The sequence below is a fragment of the Choloepus didactylus genome, chromosome 1 (assembly GCF_015220235.1).
Source record: "Choloepus didactylus isolate mChoDid1 chromosome 1, mChoDid1.pri, whole genome shotgun sequence".
In the NCBI taxonomy this organism is placed as follows: Eukaryota; Metazoa; Chordata; class Mammalia; order Pilosa; family Megalonychidae; genus Choloepus; species Choloepus didactylus.
Window position 1 is genome coordinate 11,372,409 of NC_051307.1, and position 20,762 is coordinate 11,393,170.

A 20,762-nucleotide genomic window follows, 5' to 3' on the forward strand; every position below is an offset into this window, starting at 1 on the left:
TTATCTCCTTTAACTAGATTATAAACACTCTGAGGGCATATTCTTCTATCTCTAAGCCCTTGGTACACTATTTTCCTACACAGTAAAAGTCAATTAATAATTATTAATGGAGGCTCCCCCATTGCCACATAAAACTTGTCTGAGCACTTCTGACTGCTTCAGGTGGAGCCCTCTGGCAGCCAGTAGAAGGGACACCAAGTTCATAACTCTTTTATCTGTAGACAGAAGGACAGTCAACCAACCAGCAAGGGAGAGTTTTTAGTTTTCCACTGTTGCTCTGGCAAGATTTTCTGGCTTTGGGATGGCACACGACCTCATTCTCAATGCAGAGCACTTGGCTACTCTGCGAAGTTATACATTATCTCTTTGTCCGGCCCACATGGGAGCATTTGGACAGGGTCATTAACAGCCAGTGCTTCCTGGAGAACCATTTCAAGGGCCACTAATGGTGTTCACAGACCGTTAAGTTCGAACAGTTATCCATATGCCTAGACACACATTCTTAACAGCCCTTTCCAGGTTTTTTGCAGCAGTCGTAACTTTGACTACATAAAATAGGTTACAACTGCAACTATTCTTCACCCTTTGTGGGGAGGGGGGAGAAATTACTTCAATATGAGGCTGTCACCTCAAAACAGATCAACCAAATTTGGGAACTGGGATGAACTTCTCTGGGCACCCACTTTCCGAGCAGATGGTGGTATACAGACCTGCTGATAGCGGCAGTGAGTATCGTCTCCATGCCTTGGTGCTGCTCCTTGTACTTCTGGATCTGCCAAGCTTCCTGTAGTAGCTTAAAATATTACCATTGTGCAGGAGCAGAGAAAAGAAACACATGGCTCACAGATGTGCTCCTTGCATTGAAGAGGACTCTCGAAATTTGGGCCTAAACAGGAAATCTGGAACCATGGAAGGAAATCAAGCAAAGGAATGATATTGAAATTAGTTTATATCCCTCAGCTGGTAACACCCGAGTGGAAACATCTGAGTCATCATTTTCATTAATAGTAATTATGAAAACTCTGGTCACTGCTACTAAGAAGTCTACTATTAAATTAGGGGAATAAATTAGGAATAAATTAGGGCATCCATATATGAAATGTTGGACAGCACAACAAGGCAATATGGGATCAGGACCCAGTAAATGCCAGCACTGGATTCAAAGGGAGAAACCATTGAGATGGCAAGGCTGTGCCACTGAAAAGGGCTGTTAGTCTCTCTGGGAACCCAGACTGAATTGTCTTTGCTGACTTGCATGCTTCAAAGTGAGTCTTTATCTGGTGGGGTTGGAGGATTCCCAGCCCACATCCCTCTGTGTTTCTACCACTTTCCTTATTTTGAAATAACCATGACCACTGGAGAGCTTGATTACCAATCATCTCCCCTTTTCCTCTTACCTACACCCGCCACTCCAGCCTAGTTTGTAGAGAAAAATAATTCTGGCAGATAGGAGAAAATCTAGATGTCTCTTGTTAAAAATGGTTAAGAGGGTTCTTAATAAGTAAATCAGGGCCTGGCTTGGAGGATTTGGTTACCATACAAGTTCCACCCCCTGCCCTGGTACTGGTGTCCCCGACACCCTGTGTAGGTGGTTCTGTAGACAAAATATTTTTCCAGGCCAACACTGGATTATATGGCTGCAGACCTTGGGATTCAAAAGGGAAAGATGAAACCTTCACAGCAACTTGGGGTTTTCTTTAAAGGGGAGGTTTGTTTTCAAAATGTTTTGCTTTAACTAGCAATTAAAAGTGGGCAAAACACTCCTGGAAAATGGGTTTTCTTCCTCTCCAAGACTGTCTCTCCAAAAGAAACAGAAACAGGCGAGGCCACGGGATGCTGTCCTCCTATCTTGAGCCAACTGCTCCTGATGGTTTATGGTTTGGTCCACTTGAGTTTCTCATGTGTTACTTTTCTAGGGGCTGCAAGGCCCAGCAATTTGGACACAAGCCAAGAAGTCAAGAACTGTTGAAGTTGCAGTCTCCACTCTCCTACTGACACCAGCGACCACCCAGCCCACTCAAACCACATGGCCTCTTGGTTTCCTGATGTATGAGGTGGGTAGAACGCTTTCCCCCAAAGAGGACTCCAAGGGATTAATTAGTTAAAAGCTGTAAACATGTATCATGATAATTATTATTCCAGTTTCTAGTCAAAACTGAACTGGCCAAAAGGAAAGAAAATACTGACACACCTCTGAGGGCAGCTGCCTCTGCTTTTCCTGTATTTCCAGTCTGGCTGGTGGCAGAAAGTCCAGGGAAGCTCAGTGCTTGCTTGGCCTAGCCCTGTGATATGCGCACCCCATCTGAGGATGAGGAAGCCAAGAATTCAGTTGAGCCCTGGATATAAGTGGGCTCTGGGTGTTATGTCCTCTGTCTGTTTTAGCAAAGGCTGGTGATCTCCCTTGAGGCCCAAGGGGACACCACATATCTAGAGTACAGGGCTAAAACTCTTAAGTTTTTTTGGAGACTGACAGACCGTGTAGGTGGTCAGAAAATAGACTTATGGTTTCTGAAGCGTCAATCTAAAACCACTGCCTTGAAGTAACCGCTGCTTTCCGCCAGATTAGAAACCCAAGACTGCTGAGGTTGTTAAGGAGACTCCCTATATGGCAGGGGCAGCACCACTTCTCAAAAGTGACTGTGCCCCCCACCGTTTTTATCGTCATCCCCCAAAAGACGCCTCCATCAACTCACCACAGCTCCCCTTCTCCGGGGTCTAGAAGACTCCATCTCATCCCGACCCTTGTTTCCAAGTGGCAAGCACTGGGACCAAACATCTAGTCTTCTAATCTAGCCCAAAATAAGACAAAGGGCCACTTTCTCTTTCCACTCCCAAGACCGCATTCAGCGTGTAGATTTCTGGCAGGAAAACCTGCCTCCTGCCAAGATGGCTGATTCCAGAAATGCCTGACTCCGGAAATGCCTGGCTCCGGAAATGCCTGACACCGGAAATGCTTGGCACCGGAAGTGTCGAGCCATGGGCGCGGGGGACAGTCCCTCACTCAAGGTGATTCCCTTCTGTTCGACAAAAGAAAATCAGGGTATAACAAAATAAGCTCTACAGTAATGCCTGAGGCCAAATGGAGACAGGGTAATAGTTTGACAGAGTTTAAATGGGTGCTTAAAAATATTTGTCCGATATTTACTTAGATGAAAGGCCGAGTGCTTTAAATAAATAAAGAGCTCAGCAGGAGGAAAGTCTCCAGGGGAAGCAGCCTTACACTTTTCTCTTTGTCCAGAGAATACATCCTAGCCCTGTGAGAAACAAGCACTATTCCTAAAAAGGAATAAACGCTCACCCGATTATAGAGAAGAAGAGAATTTATTCATGGTCTTGCAAGAACCAGCACCCAACCAAAACGTGCGAGTTGCCCCGCAGAACAATGGATTCAGCAATATTTATCCCCTAAACCTAACCGCAAGTCCCTCCCCTGTTTCTCCATTGGCTGGATACTCCAGAGGTTACATTCTATTCAACAACCCTAACTAGCCCTCGCAAATTTGAAACATGCAGCCCGCCCAAATTGGAAACATTTGAAATAGGTTTCCCGTGCAAATTTGCAACATTAGGAAGGGTTGGAACAAATCTCCACCCCTGACTGTAATGGGTATGCCCAGGCCTCTTTAGAGCCAGTCTGGGCTGGTTTGGTAACAAGTTATGAGGCTATTTTGAGAACCTCTATTCTGAGGCTTCACCCTTCAAGGATAGTAGATTGTGGGCGGATAAGCAGGGGGACTGACTGTGGATAGTGGGCAGATAAGCAGGGGACTGACTATGGATTACAGTTTGTCTTTTTAAACTTCTACCAATTCCTTAACGGCCCCACCCTGCTAGGCACACCTGTCCTGTGTGAAAGCTAAACTTAATCTCATTCTCACAGCCCTAAATTTGCAGCTGTCTCTAAAGGAAACAAAACTTCAGGGTTGAGGGAACCCACGCAGCCAGAAGGCATTGCCTGGGATGGCTCGCCCTCACTGCAGGCCAGTTATTCAAGTATTCCTTGTATCACCCACACTCCTTCTCCTGAGAGGAGTTCTGGAGAAGTCCATTATCTCTCTCCATCTTGCTACCTTTTCAGTGATGTAGCCCCAGCTGGCTCACCTGTACTAACAGGAGACACAGCTTCTTCTGGTGTGCACTGGGAGGCAGGAAGGCTCTGGTGTTCTTGTAGGGGGTGGCTCTCCCCCTGCATACCCTCTGCCCTCCACATATCTGTCAGATAGGCCATGACATAGCAGGCTCACATAGATTGAGAAGATCCAGTTGCTCTCTGGGTCTTCGTAAGTATAATTGGGGCTTCCTATCTTGACACCTCCTTCAAATCCCCTTGTTCATCTCCGAGACTTGCAATGACATTTATGGTCCCTGGTGTAATTGTGAAGGACTTCCACCTCTCCCTGGTGGCCTGTTGAACTTTGCCCTCTGCTTCCTCCACCAATTCCATGAGGTTGGTTTGAGTGGCATGAAAACTGGCTTTTTGACATCCAGCATGTTTTTCCTTTATCTCTTTGAGACAAGTCTGGAATGATCACTTGCACATCTTTTACCTGCAACTGTGGGTTGAAACCTTTCCCTCTAACACAAATAAGTGGCAGAAAGTAAGACCAAGGTGGAGTAAACAAGGTGCTCTGCAGAATGCGCTCAACTCAGAGTGGCACTGAAAATGCTTGTTGGCTGGGAACGTTTGCAGTACAGTGCGCTGTGCTGAGTTCCCCCAAGGGGACAGAACAGTCTCCTTCCCCAGCTCCCATAGGCTGAGAGTGCAGCGGTGCTCAGAGTGTGAGATACATATACATATGGTGAGTTACAATCTACAGTATATAATATACTTGCCATATACAACTTTTAAGAAAAGGATTTCTGAGACCAACGGTGTCATAATGAATCAGCAGTGTGCAGGGTGGCGTTAAACAGGAAACCTGTGTCCCTTTTGTAAAAGTTGGCAGCACTGCTGCTAGCCAAGTCACTCCCTATGTTCGTGCATCAGGGCCAGGCAAGCATTTTTATTTAAGTAACGAATCCCAGTCTCCTAACCACCCATTCCATTTCCACGTAGTAACTAAATACTTGGACAGTTGTCTCTGAGCTTTTTCACCTAGTAATGGCCGTGATTCCTGGAATCTTTGGGTGCCCTGCCACATGTTCTTCTGAGTTTTATGAGGTTCTCTGGGGAAGGCTAGTAGTGCTGGTTACTGAAAGTATTCACCAGAGATGGTTGCGGGTCAACCAGGACTTTTGTGTCCCCCCACCCCCCACATCTGTTAGCCTTTTAGGGCACTACTGTTTTATGCAACCCCTTGTTTCAGGTTTTATCTTTGACTGATAATTGTTGCCATTTCTTGTAGTTATTAATATTGGGCAATAGGGTCCTTGTTCCATATTAAATTAATACATTTTTTTTTTAAAAAAAAAAAGATCAGGCAGTATGGAAGAGTGTAATGTTAAAAATGAAAATCCTTTGCCCAGCCTTGACCTTTAGCTCCATTGCCCGGCAGTGACTGCTATGTACAGTTTCTTGTACATCTTTTGGAAGGATTCTATGTGTGTTCAAAATGCATACACTTCTTTTTCACACATACCGTGTGATCATACTGTGCCCATTGTACTTCAGCTCACTCCTTTTATTTAAAAATCTAGCGTGAAAATCTTCCCATGTTAGTACCTAAAGAAATATTTTAACCTTTAAAGGGTATATGTAATTGCATGGATTCCATTATATAACTTAATTAACCAGCCTCTTATAGAAGGATATGAGTCTTGTTCAGTTTTTTTCTCTCATATCATATTGAGTCAGTGAATAGTGAATATTGTGTTATTATTGTATTTCTTTGCTAACTTTATAACTGTAAGATAAATTTCTAGCAGAGAAACTCCAGGTTAGAGAGTATTCACCTTTCACATTTTGATAGAAATTACCAAATCACTTTCCAAAAAAAGGCACCAACAGTATGATAGTGCCACAGGGCATTTTTTTTTTTTTAAAGAGAAGCAAAATGACCAGTTCCATAATGGAAATTATTTACTATCCAGAAGTGGAAATCCATTGTGCTTTAAGCCTCCCTGCCCTCCAAGCCCACTGACTTTGGCTGAATTAATCCAAGGAGTTTAGCTCTAGACCTCTCTGCATTTCTATTCTTAAGCTAAATATCTGGCTGGGGCAATTCTGAGTGGTTTTGCATTTTCTTTACACTGCAGCCACCTGATTTCTCCCTGTCTCAAGGTCAGTTTTAGGCTTGTTGGTGGGTGGGTGCATCAGACAGGGGGAGGAACTGGGAGCGGGTGACAGAGCCAGTGGGGTTCGGGGGAACCAGCTCAGCAGCTGGGGTTCCCCAGGTGTCCTGCACTTAGAATCTCCTTTCACCTCTTCAGCCATCCAGCCCTTCACAAAGTGCTCCTCTCTTTGGCCCTTTTCCACCCCTGCTGTCCACTAGAAAATGATGAAGAGGTTTAACAGGGTCCTCATTCTGGGGTGCCTCCTCTGGCAGCTCAGGGTGGGCTTTTGGCAGTGCTTTACAGACTATCTGGGGCGATGGCCCACTAAAAAAAAAATTCCTATCTGTCATGTGCCAATACTTTTGTAAAATACAAGAAAAAATGAAATAAAAAATAAAGCCATTCGAAATACAAGCCCAATTTCTTTTGATTATTAGAGTTAACAGACGTAAAGTAAATTTGTCAAATTGCTATAAAAGTTTTGAAATGTTTATACTCAAGTTCATTGGAGATAAGAACAGGGATCATTTTTAAATACTGCATTTTATAGATTATAGGACTCACATTTTTTCCTGTTTTAGCATGTCTGAAATTGGTTTGTATCTTACAGTGGATGGCCTATCTTAGTTTAATAGCCAACTTTTGCTTCGTCAGTGATATTTCATCTTACACGTGATGACATCTTTTGGTCAAAATAGGATTTTTCCTTGGAGATCGGTTACATTTTGAGTGGCACTGGTCTACGCACATCTCCAGAATCTTCTGTGGGCTTCAGTTGGCTCTGAAGCCTCCATCATTTTGCTGGGAGGTCTGTTCTGTCCCAAAAAGGCAAGCCTTCCAGGTTTTCAGGCGTGGAGGCCCTGGTTCAGTCCCCAGGCCCCGGTTCCCTTTTCCATCCAGCTTTTCCTGTCTCAACGAGCAGTGATTCATGCTTTCAAATTGGAAGACATATTCTTTCCTGCAGGTTTTACTTTTGATTTAATTTTGTGACTTGACTTAAAAACATCAGCCTTTCTATCATTCTTACTACCTCTTCTCTGTAACCCACTGCAGATTACTCAGGAGTTACAAGCACAATGTGAAATCCAGGAATGTTGATAAAAGGGAAGCTATAGTTTTCTATTGAGCCACTAAAATTTTTCAATTCACTTTAAAAATAATTTGACACTTTGTGAGATATTTGGAAAGGCCTTAACAAAAGGGAAACAAGCAACAACTCCAAAAAATATGAGATTAAATCTCTTGTCTCTAAAGGAGGAGGACGCTTTCGATTTTAAATAGAAAAAAATAGGCTTTCCCACTTCCTTTTGGAACGTGAAGTAGCAGAGCACAGTGCCATCTAGTGGACATATGTGGTATAACAGTTGGAAACGACCGAAAAAGAGTATTTTTAAATATGGTATTTCATCTATTATAAGCCTCATATTTTACCCTTTTTTAACATTTTTGAAACTATAAAGCATCTTATAATGGCTGGTGTTTCATAGTTTAGATGATAATTTTTTTATTAGTGCAACTTCATCTTACAACTGATGACATCTTAGTTTTGTTAAAACACAATTCTTTGTATGAGACTTTATAGGATGCCCGTCAGTCATTCTTCTTTCAATAATATTCACTGAGCATCTGCTTTGGATCTGGAACCTACTGACTGGTGTGTGTTATATTCTTCCATATGTTTTCATTGTATTATATTGAAAAGTCTTGATTGTCATGCACAATGTGGACTGTTTCTGCTTTATGATACATTCAATGAAATGATAATGATCATAACTCCATGAACTTAAAAATCCATTATTTCCTAGACCCAGTATTCGTCAACCTTTGCTGCACATTAGAATTACCTGTGAAGTTCTAAAATTGTCACTGTCCCACATAGCACGCCTCAGAGATCTGGTTTAATTGGTCTGGGGTGAGACCCAATCATTAGAAATTTCTTAAAGCTCCCCCACATGATTCTGTTTTGCAGCCTGGGTTGAGACCCCTTTCCTTCATTTAAGTCAAACATGCCCAAGAACAGACAGATGTCTAATGTGGGGGAAGTACTTGGTTTACTTTGTTTTATAGCAGACAACTCTAATTTCTTATAACTGTCATGATTATGAATGCAATGAAACTCTTCCTAGTAAAGCAGTAATGCATAACACTGAAACTATGACATACAAGGAAAAAACTAATTCCTCAAGACATCCGTGTCAAGCAATATACAATTTCATTTGATCCCAACACTTCCACTTGCACAGTGTTATTTGAAGTGAACCCCACAATAAGATCGGGAATGCTGATGAAGTGTAAAACAGTAGCTATAAAATTTACAAGATGCCACAGTAATATATCTTTAACATGCCATATCCCTCTCAAGTAATGTTTATGCACTAAAGAAAAAAATATCTAAGATATCATTTCCTTGGAATACTCATTTTTTGGCTGAAAGTGAACTCTGCTAATTCCAGGACTGACCCCTGGGCATACTATAGGGATGGCATAATTGCTCTTGACCTTCTGGCTAGTGCAGTAGTAAAATGTGATACCCCTCAGACCAGAGCAGGGGATAAGAAAAGCATATCGTGGGAGCCAGCTCGGAGAAGAAAGGATCCAGGTCATTTCTGGGCTCTCCCTCTTACTACTGTTTAACGCTGGACAAGTTCCTGAACTTGTCTCATCTCTTACTCCCCCCCATAGACAAACTTGGGGTAATAATACCAGTTTTGGCTCTTGTGGGCATCAGAATTGGCATATGGAAAGCATGTGACACACACTGGGCAGCAAATACAACAGTAATTACTGTGACTCCTGGTGGTTTCTTCTCACTGCTTTGAGCTTATTACAAAAAATTAGAAGACAGGAGTGTTTTCCAGCATTTTCAAGACAAGACAACACCACTGACCCCTTCCAGCCTGCCTTGCCCGGCCGTTTGCAAACTGCGGTGTGCAGGGCACCAGGCTTGGACTCCATGTTTAGACAACAGCTGAGGCTCTTTTGGGGTTCCCGGATGTTCTAGTTTGCTGATGATGCCAGAATGCAAAACACCAGAGATGGATTGGCTTTTATAAAAAGGGGTTTATTTGGTTACAAAGTTACAGTCTTAAGGCCATAAAATGTCCATAAACAAAGGGTACCTTCATTGGAAAAAGACCACTGGCATCCGGAAAACCTCTGTTAGCTGGGAAGGCACGTGGCTGGCGTCTGCTCGCTCCCAGGTTGCGTTTCAAAATGGCGTTCTCCAAAATGTCTGCATCAGCTTCCAATGGCCGTCTTCAACATGTCTGTCTCAGCTCCAGCTAGCTATGCGCTCCTTCTGTCTGAGCTTATATAGAGCTCCAGTAAACTAAACAAGGCCCGCGCTGAATGGGCAGGGCCACACTTCCATGGAAATTATCCGATCAGAGTCATCACCCACAGTTGGGTGGGTCACACCTCCATGGACACTGAACCAATAGGTTCAAACCCAGTCCACACTAATACGTCTGCCCCCACAAGAATGCATTAAAGAATATGGCTTTTTCTGGGGGACATAAATATACAAACGGGCACACTGGAATTTAGTCAATAGACAGAATTATAAATTAATAGGACTTTGTTTCTATCCATTGTTCTCTTATGACTAACAAAGTCCCAAAATCTACTCACTTCAATCTCCTTCCTTCCACCAAAATCAACCCCAATCAAGGGTCAGGGGCTGCCTGGGGGCCTGTGACACGTCCCTTCAAGTAGAGAGAACCAGTGTCCTTTAATTAAGGCCCGGGCTGCTGAGGAGAGAGAGTCACGCAGTGATCGTGGGACCTGACTTTGCCGTCACCAGTGGATGCAGAGAGAAGACATGGAGGGGAACTTTGGGTAGGAAAGCCGGGCATTCTGGGGCCCGTTCCCCAAAGCCCGTCAGTTCCGGTTTGGTTTCTCTGGTCTCAGCAACAAATGCCCGCTGATTTCAGTGTGAGAAGGTCCAGCAAGACTCCACCTGCCACCTTTGGATGTGACAGTGCCCATGGCCCAAAGGTCCTGATTTCATTCCGATTGGATTTTAATCCATTTCTACTACCCACACAATTATATCCTCATCACACCTTCACTTTTGTGAAAAGAAATGCGATATGGATGAAAACTCCCACTGATCATGTATTTTTTGCCTGCAGTTATGTAACTAGAAACAGGTGACTTTCTTTGGTCTTCATTTGGCTAAGATAAACTGAGTGGATATACCTGATGCAAACAGGGCCTACTCACAGATGAAATACTTGGGCCCTCCGAGAAACCACTGTCGGTTTCTAATTCAAGGCAAAGGAAGAAAGCTGGGGTTGAATTTGAAGGTTGGGGCATGAAATCTCATCACTCCATCCAGGTGGAGAGCAATCATGCCACTGGGAAGATGCGGTGCTAAGTGGCATCCCGGCTCCCCCGTTTATTAGATGGGCGACCTTGGGCTGCTCACTGACTTCTCTGAGTCTGCTTTCTCGTCGGTAAAAGAGATCTAATGATACCCGCTGCCTAAAGTTTTGTGAGGATTAAATGAAACGAGGTGAAGGGAACACAGCAATGGTGAACGTTAGGAAAGCATCAGGTGGCATCTATTTGAAACTTGAGAGTAAACATCAAGAGAGATTAGCAATTTACTATTGGAAGTTAGTTTAATTTTTTTTAAAAAGAAAATATATGAGCAAATTAGGAGGTTCAAAAAAAGGGAGTGGTGGTGGAATGTACTCTTTCCCTGGGAAAGCATCCTGCCTCCCATCCAGACACTGCTGGGTCAGGTGGGCGCTGGGCTTGCCAGGCGTTCCCCAGACGCCATCGGGCTGCAGTAACTGACCTGACTTTAGATGTGCTCCAGGCCGAGCGCCTGGGTATGAGGGACGGAGAAGCCCAGTGCAGCCCTCCCAACATTTCATTTCATTTGCCCCTGGTTTCTGTGAGGCCTGGTGTTCGGCTCCTGGATATGGGGCACTGTGCCGACTTGCAGCACACAGACTAAAAAAGGGGCATTTGCAGCTAAGCCAAGTCAAACATCACTGTAAAAACCTATCCTGAGTTGCCCTGAGGTGTTTCCAAAAACAAAGCAAACATTATAAATGAACAACATGCTCTAATTCTCCACCTCAGGAGCTGCCAGCCTGGGAAGACAGGTAGACACTGTATCCGCTGCTGGCTGTAGGCTTCTGGACTGAGGCCTGCCCATGGGGGTCACTCTGGTGACCCCCACATTCTCCCCGACTCTGGAAGAATGTCGCTCTCCATGGAGATGGCAGCCCTTGCCTGGGAAGCAGTCACAAGATCATCAAGCCGGAAAAGTGTCGGATCACCTGGCAAGCAAGAAATCATTTTAGGCTCCACCCCAGCTGTCTCCGTGAGCTGTAATAAGCCACTGATTTTGTCTTCTGCTCCAATAACCCATCTAGAATCAATATTTAATGTCTGCATATCTAAATCAGTGGCTCTTGACTTTGCCAGGTACATCACCAGGATTGGAGTGGGACTGACCTAAAAACACAAATTGCCAGAAATTCTGGTTCAGTAGGTCTGGGTTGGGGCCTGAACCTACATTTTCACAAGTTTCTCTACTGATGCCAAAGCCAGAAATCAGAACACGAATGTAGCTACTCTATTCCAATGCCTGACATTTCTTATAAATATGCAAAATTGACTCAATCCTTAATAGGCCAGTCTCTGTAGGAACCCAGGCCCATAAGGCAAAACAGCTGCATTCGTGAAAATTTATGGAATGTTCTCAGTTCCTCAGTTGTGCCGTGGGGGAAAAAGCACACGGTCCTGGCCTTCGAATCTTGTTGGTGAGATGGCACGTTAGTGAGCCACTGGAGTCCGTGTGTGATTCAGGGATGGAGGGTCCTAACCATATCAGGAACTGCAATGAAGGACATCAATGTAGCCTGGAGAGCTTGGGAAAGGCCTCCTGGATCCCAAATTCACTTGACAAACTTGAACTGAGACCTTCTGTGTGCCTGGCACAGAAACCCAATGGGCAGAAGCGACACGGTGAGGGCTGGGAAGGGCCCAATTGAAGGGGAGAGGGAGAAGAGCTATCCCACCTGAGTATGGTGGCCAGAAAGAGAAGACCAGAGGCTGGGAGCTGGGGTGGGTGGGACACACCTGGGATAGTAGGATGACACGTATTATAGGAGGGCTGGACATTCAGGAATGGGCACTTCTTCATTTTCCTGAGTTACTATGACAAATACCACACAACGGGTTGGCTGAACAACCCAGATTTATTGACTCATGGATTTCAGGTTAGGAAAAATCCAAAACTGAGGCATTGGCAAGATGATGCTTTCTCCCCCAAAGTCTGTAATATTCCAGTGTTGGCTGTCGGTGATCTTTGGGGATCCTTGGCTTGTGTCCCTGCTTCACATCACATGGTGATATCCTCTACTTTCTCTTCTGGGTTCCACTGACTTCCAGCTCCCAGCTTCTCCCTGTGGCTTTCTTTGACTATGTTGCAGTTTCTTCTGCTTATAAGGGACTCTGTAATCTGGATTAAGACTCATCTTCATTCAGTTGGATCACACCTTAACTAAAAATAGCATCTTCAAGAGGTCCTATTTATAATGGGTCCATACCCAAAGGAATGTAGTTTAAGATTAAGAAATGTCTAAATTGGGGTACATAATTCAATCTACCCAGAGAGTTTACATACGATTAAATAAGCAAAGGCCAAATGGATGGCTTCGTAAGAGCATAATATTAATAGAAGGGCTCCTTCTCCTGGAACAGATGAGGAACCTGCTAGGATAGACCAAGTAAGAGATGGGGTGGGATGGGCGGCCAGGAGTTCTCGTGGGTGATTTCAATGTCAGTGGAGAATGGGGGCTTGAGGAAGCCAGGAAGGTTGAGAACCGGTCTCTAGAGGGTGAAGGATGGCAGGGCAGGGGCAGAGCCCACCAAGGCTGACCCAGAGCTCCAGGGCACCCAGCAGGCATCTGTATCTCCCTGCAAAAGCACCCACTGGGTGACAGGGTACAAACCCCAGGAGGAAAAGTAGAAGAAGCCGGGGACACAGCTGCTCCCCCTGTCCCCCACCCAGCACCGTACTCTCCGTACATCTTTTTATTCTCTCTCCACTTATCTCCTAAACAGATATCCTAGTAGCCACACACTCAGTAAAGTTTTCTAAGTCTCCTCAGGAAATTAAAGGATTTTTCTGGTTATTAAATGAGTACTGAATGATTGTCGAGGGTGGGCCTTGTTTTTCCATTTCGGTATTAGGTAGTTTCAAAGAGAGAACACAATGCTCCCATTCTCCTCACAATTTAAATTATAGCTCCGGACTTCCCCTATAAATTGAAAATTGGAAAAGGCTGAAGGCAGAACAGCACCATCCACATGAAAACTCTGAAGCTAGTTTTCCATGAGTTGGGGGGCTCATTGGCCCCCCAAGGCAGAGTGTGTTTGGTTGCTTACTTCTTGTTGCATGTCAACGTTGACCTCAGCTTCCTCAATGAAATCTCCAAAGAGCAACTGCACAGATATTGCCCTTCTGTCATTATCAGGATGCTCATTTACATGGAGACTTTGTGCAAATAAAGGGAGTAAAAAAAAAGAGCCTCATCCAGGTGGATGACTTGCAAAAATACAACCCCCTCTGGGTGGCTGAATTATAAAAAGCACCTCCACCAGCAAACCACTTAGAGGAAAAGTTCGCGATCCCCCTGGCCGGGAACAGGCATGGCAGGTGGACCCTTAGCTGTGTTTCAGCTCCCCCAGAGGGTCCCTTTAGGACCACCTTGGCACAAGGCCCACACTCTTCTGAATCCGGAAATATGATCAATTTTATAGTCTTTGTATTCGAGCAGAAGGACCCTGATAAGGGGCACTCCCAACTTGCCAAAGGGCCACTTTCTGCAGAAGATAGCTGGGCTGCCAGTCTCCCCGTTCTCACGCTCGCACCACCTGAAACAGTGCTCGTTACGCAGCATATACTTACAGCATCTTCGTTGAATTTAATTGTATGCATCCAGTTTGGGGCTGGACATCTCTTATTTTACACAACCAACCTGCCCCCATTACAAGTATTTTCCCCATGAGTTGGTCTTTAAAAGCTAAATCCAGACAAGAAATAGAAAATAAAATTCTGCATATAAGAATAGTCCATTTTTAATCTTCCAGGGCCAGAGAAAAGGCTTTTTCTTTTTCTTTTTATAATTTTATTTTTTTCCTTCTTTCTCCACTTACAATTCTCCCGGCTCCCAAGTCTGTGACTTCACTTCCAAGGCAAAGCATCATCTCCATGGCAACCAGTTGGCTCAGTGCCTTCTCTCTCTCTCTCTCTCTCTCTCTCACACACACACACACACACACACACACACACACCCCGGGGCTGAGCTCTGCTCCCTGGTGGCTGAGACAAGATTTGCCAGCACGGAGAAGCATCGCTTCCCCCCATTTCCTTCAACACAACCCTGAAAGCAGCAAAGGAATTAAAAGTCCCTTCCTCACCGGGGGCTCCGCAAACATGAAATAACATTGAAGCCCCTGGCAGCGGGTCAGGCGCGCGGCTCATAACTCACCCGGGCGAGGGTGGAAAATGCAGGTGTTTCCAAGGCGGGTGGGACCCGGCTGAGGGCATGAAGGTGACAAACGTGACCTCCGTATAAAGGCGATGAAATAGGGAGTGACTTCTGGGCTTCGTTCCGGCTTTCCTGGGCTTAGGACAGGCCTTTACAATGATGTGTGCGGAACCTTTGAAGTTCTGTATTTCCCCAGCTCGCGCGGGGCCTGCTTGAGTTTGCTGAAAGATAAGAGTTATTGGAGATATGAAGGATCAATTTGAAAGGAAGAGAAAAGAAAAGAAAACAGACTGAGCCGCTTCCTGTTGCAAAGCCAAGCCGTGTTCTTTGCCGTCTCTTTTCCTGCCTTCCTCAGCTTTCTTCATGCGGGTTGGAAGGCTGCTGAGTGATCTGCAAGCCCTCGAACCAGGGTCAGTGTCGGCTGGCTTAAACTAGGAAGGGGGCTCAGGGCATGGGAGCCCCATGGAGATGCCATCTGAGCCTCTCCTTCCCTAAATTCCCTGCCCGAGTCTAAATTTGGAAGAATTTGCCTTCAGGAGAAAGACCTCTCTGCCATCTTAGAAAGAGCACAACCCTTCAGAAACTTTAATTTTTATAACATAATTGCAAAATCACCTTTGCTTCTTCATCTGAGGTTTAGGGAGGGCCGGGGTGGGGTCGAGCCCCCAGCTCCAGGCTGTCAAGCAGAGATGCTTCTGCAGCTGCCCTGTTGACGTGTGTCTGCATTTGCGAAGGGGGCAGAGGAGCACTTAGTTCTTTGATTAAGTCAGATAATGTTCGAGCTGTGGCTGATTTCCCCAGGCCACCAAACTCGGACATGCAAAAGCTTATGATTTTATTTTTCCATAACCAAACATGTCTTCTGTCTTTCACCGCACACTGTAATGGAGTTCTTAAACCCCACTATTCCACAAAACTCAGTCGTGTCAGGATAAAATCGATCCATTCAGGACTTGCCCCTTCTCCCTTCTGTGCGTGGGACTTACTTCCCGAGCCCTGGGAAGCCACGTCTCTAGTGTTCTAGGGCTGCATAACAAATGACCACAAACCCGGTGGATTACAACAACAGAAATCGATTCTCTCACAGTTCTGAGGCTGGAAGTCTGAAATCCAGGAGGTGGCAGGGCCAAGCTCCCTCCCAAGGCTCTGGGGAAGACTCTGGCCTGGCCTCTCCAGCTTCTGCTGGTGGCCGCCCATCCTCGGCTGGCAGACACGTCACTCCAGCCTTCATTGTCACCTGGCCTTTTCCCCGTGTGACCCTCGTGTCCTCTCCTCTTCTGTAAGGACAACAGCCATTGGATTTATGGCCCCTGCAATCTAGTGTGACCGCATTACATCTGCAAAGACCCTATTTCCAAATAAGCTCGCTCGCAGGTTCCTGTGGACATGGATTTGGGGGGACACTCTTCAATCCAGTGCACGATGTAACAGCAGGTATCGGGGGGAAGCCAGGCAGCGTCTGGTCCTGCTGTGGCACAGGTGTCAGCTGCGATCCTTCGAGCACGGTCATCCTTCCGTGCCAGGGTGGCGAGAGCACGGAGTCGCACTCTTCAGGCACGCGGAGACCACGTGGCCTGGCTGGTTCCCTTCCTAGTGAGACCGTCTCCCGTGGGAAGCAGAGGAGGACTCAGCTTGGCAATGAATTTGATCTCCACCTCCTCTGGTTTAAACAATCCCCTTAGAGTTGAAATGGGCTCTACTAAGTAAATATTTATTCATGCAACTCAACTCTCTAGGAGTGCTGTTTCTCTCCTTCCCACTCTCATTTCCAAGATGGAAACTGATGTGAGAGTCCCCATGGGGGAAGGGACAGATCTCCTGCTCTTGTGCGGGTGCCTGCACTGGCCCATTCCCCCCGGCAGCCGTGCTGATCCCCGAGTGAGTGCTGCCACGGCCGGCCTGGTCCAGCTGGGGTCACTGCTGAAGTCTGAAACTAGGGACTGAGGGTTTGGGTTTGGAGGTTCTCTCGTATGACTCAAGCTCACCTTGGTCTCCCCAAGGTCTGCTGGGATGCCCACCATCCCTGGCCAGGGTGGGCTCCCTGAAGCCCTTGGCTCCAGAGCCATTGAAGCCACGCTGCAGGAAGCTACTCAGGCTGGCTCCCAGCCCGACTGTGGCTCCATGCTGCACCCACTTTGGGGGCATGTGAGAACCCCCTCCATGCCACAGAGGAGATAGAGGCCATTGGGGACCCTTTTCACATTCAACCACCCCAGCCTCCTTCTACCACACTGTGTTCTTGCTACACCCCCCTGCTGCCATGCTGGGATGGGCAGAATCCGAGGATTCCAAGCAGGGTGCAGAACAGAAGCCCATTTTCTTTTGGCTCTCCCTCAAGGACTTTGCATTTAGGGGAGATTGGGGCCAACGTGTCTGACCCCTGGCTTCCCCGTCCTCTCCTTTCCTTCTCCTCCTCACCCGCTGAGGCTGGAAGAGTTGAACTTCCCCATCCCTGTGGCAAAAACTCGTATGTAAAGTCTGGAGTTTCCTGGATTCTGGGAGCTCAGGGAGCAAGTCATCCGGGCCGGAATCTTTATAATAGGTAACAGGAGCTCAAGGAATTTTAAAAATCATCTCTTGCCAATGCCCGGCTTTGAAGAACAGCATCTTGCTGTGTGCTGGTTTGAATGTATTATGTCCCCCAGAAAAAGCCATGTTCTTTGATGTAGTCTTGTGGGGCAGATGTTTCGGTGCTGATTAGATTTGCTTGGAATGTGCCCCACCCAGCTGTGGGTGATGACTCTGATGAGATACTCCCATGGAGGCATGGCCCCACCCATTCAGGGTGGGCCTTGATCAGTGGAGCCATATAAATGAGCTGACTCAAAGAGAAGGAACTCAGTGCAGCTGTGAGTGATGTTTAGAAGAGGAGCAAGCTTGCTAGAGAAGAACGTCCTGGGAGAAAGCCATTTTGAAACCAGAACTTTGGAGCAGACGCCAGCCACGTGCCTTCCCAGCTAACAGAGGTTTTCTGGATGCCATTGGCCATCCTCCAGTGAAGGTACCCGATTACTCATGTGTTACCTTGGACACTTTATGGCCTTAAGACTGTAACTGTGTAGCCAAATAAACCCCCTTTTTATAAAAGCCAGTCCATCTCTGGTGTTTTGCATTCTGCAGCATCAGCAAACTAGAACAGATTTTGGTACCATAAGTGGGGTGCTTTTGCTGCTGAGTCTGCAAATACCAAACATGTTGGAGCGGCTATTCAAATGGATAAGGGGAAGATTCTGGAAGAATTGTGAGGAGCTTGATAGAAAAGGCCAAAACTGCTTTAAAGAGACTGTTCATGGAAATATGGACTCTAAAGATACTTCTGATGAGGACTTGAGCAGAAATGATGAATGTGTTGTTGCAAACTGGAAGAAAGGCGATCCTTGTTTTAAAGTGGCAGAGAATTTGGCAAAATTGAGTCCTGGTGTCAGATGGAAAGAAGAATTTGAAAGTGACAATCTGGAATACTTAGCTGAGGAGATCTCTAGACTACATGTGGAGGATGTACCCTGGCTTCTTCTTGCAGCTTATAGTAAAATGCGAGTGGAGAGAGATAAACTTAGAACTGAACTCTTGGGTACAAAGAAACCAGAAGCTGATGGCTTGAAAAATTATGAGCTTCCAGGGGGTGGAATCCCAGAAGCTACAGCCCAACGTGAGGATGTAACCAAACATGGAACCCAGCCGCCATTTCAGTACAAGCCAAAATTGGAGATGGAATTATCCAGAAAGGATTTGTGGAAAGTCCTATCGTTTGATGGCTTTGACCCCTGCATGCTTCATGCAAAGCCAACAGAATTTTTGCGAGATCTTTACAGACGGAGCCATTGCCAGTCTGGACTGGAGAAGACAGACAAGGAACAAACTGAAGGAAAAATTTCTTCAAAGACAGAGCCATGGAGGTTGAGGTCTGGAGTCAAGAGGTCTTGGGCTGGGAGAGCGGAGCAGCCCACACGCATGGAAAGTGTGAGTTTGCCCTGGAGGTCGAGGGCGGGCCTTCCACCTCGATGCTCAGGAAATGTCCTGCCACCCCAAGCCCCAAAGAGGGTGGAGCACATTCCCAGGGAATTGGGGAGAGCCTGGCTGCCACCACACTGTTCTGAAGGGTTTGAGCGTGTGCCCCAGAGATGGAAGGGAATCCAGGAGCTTCCCCAATGTTTGAGGAGGGTGGGGCTGAGAAGGTGGTCTCCCCAATGTGTGGATATGTTGGAGCACTCACCCAAGTGTTTGGAGAGGAAAGGGCTGCCAAAAAGGCCCTTAGGATGGGTTAGGCTCCCACTCTCTCAAGCCCCAAGGATGCAACCTTGTTCTGTAAATGACTCTCAGACTTTGAAATTTAATGGAGTTTGTCCTGCAGGTTTTAGGAACTGTTTTGGTCCTGTTAACCCTGTTTTCCTTACTGTTCCTCCTTATGGCAATGGAAATGTTTATCCTATGAATGTCCCTCCTTTGTATATTGGGAGCACATAACTTGTTCTAAGTTCACAGATCCACAGCTAAAGGAAAATTATGCCTTGGGACTGGCCATGCCTATAATTGATTTTGATGGGATCTTGTACTTAACTATTGTTACTGAAATGATTTAAGTTTTTGTGATATTGTGATGGGATGAATGTATTTTGTATTTGGAAAGAATATGTTTTTCTGAGGTCCAGGGGGTGGAATGTGCTGCTCTGAATGTATTATGTCCCCCAGAAAAAGCCATGTTCTTTGATGTAGTCTTGTGGGGCAGACGTTTCAGTGCTGATTAGATTTGCTTGGAATGTGCCCCACCCAGCTGTGGGTGATGACTCTGATGAGATATTCCCATGGAGGCGTGGCCCCACCCATTCAGGGTGGGCCTTGATCAGTGGAGCTATATAAGTGAGCTGACTCAGAGATGGAACTCAGTGCAGCTGTGAGTGATGTTTAGAAGAGGAGCAAGCTTGCTAGAGAAGAACGTCCTGGGAGAAAGCCATTTTGAAACCAGAACTTTGGAGCAGACGCCAGCCACGTGCCTTCCCAGCTAACAGAGGTTTTCCGGACACCACTGGCCATCCTCCAGTGAAGGTACCCGATTACTGATGTGTTACCTTGGACACTTTATGGCCTTAAGACTGTAACTGTGTAGCCAAATAAACCCCCTTTTTATAAAAGCCAATCCATCTCTGGTGTTTTGCATTCTGCAGCATTAGCAAACTAGAACATGCTGAAAACAGGAAATCTCTATTGGTCATCAGAAGCCAAAAACTGAGCCTTTCTTGCTCTATTTCCTCCCATGTGCTGCCTCCCCGGGCAACCAGGAGAGCTGTCCTCTCGGCTCTCAGGCTCCCAGCCCAGCTGGGGGGTGCAGGTCTGTTCTGAACCCCCCATCCACAGAGCCAATGCTAAGACAGGGGCCAGGAACAAGACCCTTCTCAAAGCTTCTCAGCAGCTGCTCACTCTCGGGCTACCTCGCTCCTCCACCAGCACCAGTGCAGGGAAACATAAAAACAAACAAAACAACAGGCTCAGCCAGTGTTCTTTCAAGATCAGTTCTGTCTTATGCCTGGAACCCAACTCCTATCTTCAAGGTTGAGAACTCAGTGGGGTTCTTCTGGATCCTAAAATGACACCCCCTTCCCCGGGAGAGCCGGGACCTCACAGCTCGGGCCACAGCAGGGGACTCCTCACTTACTGCTTCCCAGCGGTGTTCTCACTCCATGGGTGAGACCCCCAGCACCTCCTGTGGGTGCTCCAGAAGAGAGCAGACCCTTTCCTCCTCATGCATTGCAGATCCTTTTCTCCTGAGTCCTCCCGTCCCTCCTCCCAAGGTACACCTTATTTATTTGAAAGCTGTGTATTTTCTCAACAGCCCATGTGTTTTCTCAACAGCCTTGCACATACCTTTCAGAGGCCAGCAGCCTCCTGCAAACACTGGTTGTAGCATTTGCTCCAGGCGCACCTACAACCCCCTTTCTGAAATAGCCCTACCCCTTTGCCAGATCTTTTATGACCATTTGCCTATTTGTTTATACCCCTTGTCATTCCAGAAGGGATTTCAGGCCGATGGTTTTTATT

General features: G+C 46.3%; 1 protein-coding gene across 2 annotated transcripts in view; it reads left to right on the forward strand.

The window, feature by feature from the left end:
• Nucleotides 1–20,762, forward strand: part of CLDN14 (claudin 14) — a 98,337-nt gene that overhangs the window by 55,785 nt on the left and 21,790 nt on the right. For both annotated transcript variants that reach the window (XM_037850712.1, XM_037796827.1), the window contains exon 2: nucleotides 1,917–2,054. The gene's annotated coding sequence lies outside the window, so the exon portion shown is untranslated. The remainder of the gene's footprint in view (nucleotides 1–1,916; nucleotides 2,055–20,762) is intronic.